Here is a 6,448-nt window from a genome sequence, read left to right as displayed (position 1 = left end):
TTTGATTCATGAATAGCTTACTCGTGAGTAAATCATAACAGTTCGCGTGACCAAGCCTCAGTTGATGTCTTCACATAACCAGTACATTCGATATTTTCTCGGGCCCGTGAACACTTTGTATCGCGAGCGATTCTAAATGCCACTGATCTCTATAAAGAGTGCCCGGCATTACAAAGGCGCAAAAATCAGCGTTTTATCTCGAGGTTGTGTGCTTAGACGAAAACACAAAGATGTTCAGGGTTTGACAGGAGGACGGTTTTCCGTTCTTGTCAAAAAGGTGAATTGCATAACCTCAATATAGATCGGGAAACTCTTCTCCTGCATGTCGATGATGTGGGTGCGCTTCGGAAACGCGGAAAGAGAAAACACAGGGGGGCGCTGTCAATTTCTTTGTCCGCGTCCTTAAGGTGCATCCACAATGACATGCAGAACCAACTGGCCCAATTAAGTTAAGTAACAAGCTTCTCCTGCAGGTGCGGCTACTGCCAGAGGTAACACCGAGAATGTGGCTGCACTCATCGCAACGCCACGGCGGTTATTTTGTGCGGCATTCGTCGACTATGCGAGCCGTGTTACCTGCAGCAGTGGCCGCACCTGCAACTGCCATGCACTACACCGAGCTCCTTTATGTGGCCACTAGATGTGGCACCAAATACATCCTGAGAAGTGCACCCGAACTAATACAGCAGCAAACTCAAACACACCACGAAAATACCACCAATACCATTGAAAAAACATTACCGGAAGTGGTGCATTGGAAGTCTACTGGGGTAGGCCGTTTGGCACGAGCAAGTTCGTTATCAAACACCGAAACCGTCTATTCTGAAGGCCACTTCGAGTCGGGCCGGTTTCTCTGGGATACGGCTCCGGAGCAGCGTAGAAGTGGCGATAATTAGATTTGATTTTCTGCCTGCAGGTGTGAAGTCTAGCCAGGATTTGATTAGGAGTGCAGGGTGGGCCACGATTCCACAAAAGGGGGCTTATAAATAGGGCTCAAAATCTACGACGTCAAACTTGTCCAATTTGATGCAGAAGTTGTTTACCCCGATGCGATAGTGTACTTTTATGTGACTCAAACTTGCATACATCGGTTTTACGGTTGCCGCAAGCTCCCGAAGAAGTCCCTTGTTTCCCCCACATGCGAAGCTAAACAACCAACACGATGTATAGAGTACAAGCCCATGCGCTTTTCCTTCAGCCGGCCTGTCTTTCGGGTACGGAAAGGTGCAGGTGCCAGCAATTCACCTGTTACACTCTAAGGCAAAAGGGTGTGTGGTTCGTCCTTTGGGGGACTAATGGGGCTGCCTGAACCATTAGTCCCTTTAAGGACTAATGGCACCGGGTCTAACAGTTTGTCCCCTCAAGGCACTAACATTTAGTCCACACATTTACACCTTAGTGAGTAACCGTTAGTCCCAAAGTCCCCCCCAAAGGACTAACATTTAGTCTTCACATTTGCACCTTAAAAAGCAGATGTTACTCCCCACATTTACAGCATACTAGGCGACCGTTATTCCTCACAGTTGCACCTTGCCGGACAAACGGTTGATCCTCTCAAATACTCCAATCGGATGAACTTTTCATCCCCAGCTCAAGCATTGTTTTTTGCTTATTTTCCGCCAGGCCTGATTCTTTTTCGCCTGTTTTTCTGCGCAGTGAGCAACAAGCTCCGCAGAAAAGAACACGCAAAAAAGTAGTTAGCCACATATGTGTAACTGCTTTCACAGTCATGGCAACAACGAAAGACAAAAGTGAGACATCAAAATCTTTTATTTTTCTACATACACATGAAGTTTCCCCATTTTTTTAAGTGAATTCATGTTGAAGTGTAGAAGTCCAGTCTCGTTGTCAAATCTTGTTCACTCCTTGGGGAGTTCCTCCGACGGAAGCGATAGATGTCAGCCATTGCAGACGCCAGCGCACGCAGCCTCCTGCCTGCTGTGTTCCCACGGCTGCACGTACAATAATATAGTAAAAATAGTTAGACACACGTCACAGAAGATGATGATGCACGCATATTACAAATACGTGCACGTTAATATAAAAGAGGCGTTAAAATATGACACAAAAATAACTTTGCGTTCACATCTCACACAGTGTTTCTGAAGCTGCTCTGACGAAAGAGATGGATGACGGGCATCGCACACGCCAGCGCACAGTCTTTAGCACGGTGTGTGCCCACAGCTGCACAATAGGTATGTAAAATAGTGAGTCACACGTGACAGAGGATGAATACAAATGCATATGAGAAATACGTGCAAGGTGAAATGAAAACATATGTGAGATATCACATGCTAATAATTTCACCGTGATGCCACACTTCGTCAAAGACTTATTTCGCTCCCCGTAGCGCAACAGCTTAGGAGCGTCGGCCGCAGTCACAACTCCGCGAACCACCGTGCCGCTAAAGAGTCGGCGAGTCCAAAGCGAGCGACGTTGTTCAGCTCGAGTAAACGAACGCGAGACCAAACAGGGCACTGAACGCGGAGTGTCTGCCACCAACTAACTTCGAAGAGGAGAGCGAGTGTAGGCTTGGCCGCCGCCAAGAACAGCGCCGAGCTGGTTTGGAGCTAGCGCCGAAGAAATCGACGGTAAAGCGGCTCTTTTCCACAAACTCGAGCGAGAGCAGCGCGCAAACGTGAGCCGCCGCCGCGGCCAGCGGACGGCTCCGAGCTGCTTGCAACCGACTGGCGGGAAAGCCAACTGTAACGGCGACCAATTTTCTGTGAGTTCCGACACTAGCGAAAGCCCCGCCAGCCCGTGCTGGTTGGTGCATTTACAGCGCGCGACACACTACAACCAAGCTCTTTACGAGAGCCCGCAACGTGTTTTCGACGACTCTCAACACAGCAGCGAGATATCAGCCCAATATTGTCAGCACGGAGTTCATCGCGACGGCGAAGACAGGCGAGCACTCGATGAGCGAGCGTGCGGGAGGCCGACGGCAATGGCGGCCTACTTCCAGGCCGTTGCAAAGCACAGGCGAACTGAAGACGCCGAAGCTGACCTTCGCGATGCATTTCGTGCGTGCGATATACAACGCGACCGAGCCCGTTGCCAGCAAGCGCGATCCGTATCGCACACGCGACAAGTAGAGTAGAAAAAAAAAATGATGACCTACTTGCCTTAGAATCCAGCGCTGTTTTTTGCCCTGAGTTACTCCTTTTTCCAGTAATTTTGCCTTAGAGTGCACAATTTACTTCAACCTAAAGCATGCACTACTGGTGGCATGGTTTTCTTCAAGCTTTGTGTGGTGATGGCCCAAAACTCGCCACATGGTGTTAGCGCCTATAAGAAATTTTTAGGCACACTTTTTTCAAAAAATGCTTTTCAATACGCGCTGTCTCTTTCAAAACAATCGGAAGTAGACAGCTGTCCGACGCTGCGAAAAAGGAACGGGTTAAGCTCTGGAAAAATGGTACCGATGAAAAATAACGAGTTATGAGGCACCACGCGTTACGAAAAATTGCAAAGCAAGTACATTACCCTTTACAGCTATAAAATTGTAACGAGTATGTTACTAAGTTGCCGGAAAAAGTAACGTGTTACCAGTAACGGCGTTATTTTTAACGCGTTACCACCATTACTCACAATGACTGATATCTGTTATGCGTGGCCTCGATATCTATTACGTTGCACTAACATGGGCAGAATAATACGCATGTTAATTGACGTGTTGAGCGACTGAAGGAAGCATAGGTACCATGTTACAAGACTTATGTAGTGTACGTTCAGCTGGATAAGTAGGGCGTTTATCAAAGAAAGAAAGGTGAAAAAAGTAAGGCTTAGTGAAAATACAACGTATAAACTCCGCGCTTCTCTGCCTCGTCCCCCCACAACTAAGGTTTTGTGATCCCACCCCCCCACAAAAAATCTTGGTGTCACCCCTCGAAAGTACCTGTAAGCAGGGAAAAACTAAAAGGGGGGAACGCACTTTGATAAAAAATGTACTCTGTGAACGAGTTTTTTTGTTTGGAAAGAAAGAAAGCTTCGAGCGAAACCTCAATATTTTTTTTTCAAATCATCAATTAGTCCTTGTGTCTGGGCACGAAAGCTCTCCATGAGCTTGTATATTATCTTGGATAATTCTGTGAAAGGTTCTCGATCTCAACCGTTCAGTAAGAAGACCTTCGGGCCCTATTTCGTTTTCTGATATTCACAACGGTTTTTATACGCGGTGAAATCAAGGTGGCTGGGACCTAACCAAATATAAATAAATATTTCAAGCGATAAGTTCAGTAGCGGAGGTAGTCATATGTTTAAAGAGTTCATCCCTCACAACGATGAAGCTATTACATTTTTCATGTGTATATGCACGCGCACTGATATATGAGTGCGCGTGTATAAACGCACACGGGTGTAAACGCACGAAACAACAAGATCAAGGAATGTCAGACACTACCCCTAAAAATATTCTGGCCCCAACACTGTGTACCTATTCACACTGACAGTTATAATCATGCCTAACATTTGGAAGAAGGCAGCCCCCCCCCCCCCCTAACTAGTCTTCAGCAGTGTTACAGGAGAGCTGTTTGAACATCCTGAGTGTGCCGCCACTAGTTTTCAGCCTGTAAGAATAACGGCCCTACGCAGCCCCCGGTTCTCGAGCTCCTGATAGTAAAGCAATAATAAGACTTCGGAATACAACTATCACTAAAAAATTTACGTGTTCTTACTGCATGTGTTACATACTGATGTTTGAGAAAACCACACGCGCGTTGCCCACAAGAAATGAATGGCGGTGCAGGGCAGGTTGGTGCGTTCGTGCGCTCCTGCAACGGCAGGGTGTGATCTTTTAATGATGATATCATTCTCGTCGCCCTGTTAACGCTTCTCATTCGTGAAGTAAGTGACACAAAGAGAATTGCGATCATCGTTTACGTAGAAAACGTTTATGGTGCGAGTGTGCGACACCATTCAGTGATATTTTAAAGCATCAGATTTTACACGGCATATCACATAGCTGCGCCAGTGATTATGTAAAAAATAAATCACAGTGAGATATAGTTATTAAAAAGAGGTCATATGGGCAACATAGATAACTTCAGTTTCAGTGGGCTGTGCCTAATGTTTGTTTAAGATGAAGGAATTTTCAAGCCAGAGAACAAAGACTACATGGAGCAGCTGCTGCGCCTCCTCATTTTTTTAATCAAGTGGAAACAACAATAACTAATTGGCAGAGCCTGTTGCTCAAGACAAGTGGCTTGGGAAAACCACAGTGAGATGATGTATACCAGCCTGTTTCTGTGCAAACTGGGCCAGTTGACGAACCTCTTGCCATCTAGAATGAAGGTTACACCTTTTGGAAAAAAACACCTTGGGCTACAAAGTTTAACCTGGCTGAAACCGGCAAGAGCACTCACTTTCTGCTTTATGTCAAGGCTTCTTTGCTTTGTAAGCTTTCTCAGACTAACTCAACGGCGTCATTTCTGAATTTGGTGTAGAAAAATGACCTTGTGCTTCCGCTCAAGGCATGAAAAATTTCGCAAGCAACTCTGCAAAAGATCAAGCTGCGTATGGACCTGTACATGGGCGGCATTCGATCACTGAGAAAGTTTACGCATCGTCGCATTGCAACCAATCGAAAAATTTAAGAGAACGTGTCAAAAGATCAGTCGGTAGAAAAGCGTACTATAGTTTACCGGTGGCCGGCATAGACGAAACTCATAAGAGGACGCACTGCAGGTTTTCAGCTTGCACTTCTTGTGCCATCTAAGAATGCACAAACCTGGTATACGTATGCCTTTCAAGTGACAAATAATGCTTCAAGTGTTGCATGCGCAATGCTGGACATGTATTTGGTGCTATGTGTAAGCAGTTTTGAGTGCTTAGCCCGCTGCGGTCCATCACATCAAACAAAAATTTCGCACTCTAATATTTGGGGGTCCTGGGGGATCTGTTTTGTGGGTAAACCACTCCGGATCATCTGCTTTTAGTTTTTAAAAAGTTCATTAGAATGAAGTAAGTTTTAAGAATTTCTCGCGCAGCAAAATGTTATGACTGGAGTTCGTGTAATAAAGCGGGAATTGTTTTCTTTCCACTCACACAAAGATATCGCAAGCGCTGGCGCAACAAAACTTTTATTCAAAGTTTGGGAGTGAGGTTAATTTATGTGCATTTGGGAGTATGTTTATGCGTGTGTGGGGTCATATGCAGAATAGAAAATCTGTAGAGATTTGGCAGAGCAACTTCTCAGCCCTCGCTACGCCAGTGCATTGAGCAGGAGACTCTTGCAGAAGAGCTTTTAACGTACATCTTTGAAACGTGGCGAGAACATTCTGACGAACAGTCCACGAAGCTTTTTTGACATGGGCTCCTCTGTGGCTGTTACCAATTGCATGCATTTTTTTCTGTTTTGACCTTTATATGCCAGATATTCTGTGACGCTAAACAAAAACAGTGTTCCGTAAAAACATGAGTATCTATGTGGATTTGCCCTGCCCTGCTT

Source organism: Rhipicephalus microplus, chromosome X (genome assembly GCF_043290135.1).
Source record: "Rhipicephalus microplus isolate Deutch F79 chromosome X, USDA_Rmic, whole genome shotgun sequence".
Lineage (NCBI taxonomy): Eukaryota > Metazoa > Arthropoda > Arachnida > Ixodida > Ixodidae > Rhipicephalus > Rhipicephalus microplus.
This window is presented reverse-complemented; position numbering follows the sequence as displayed.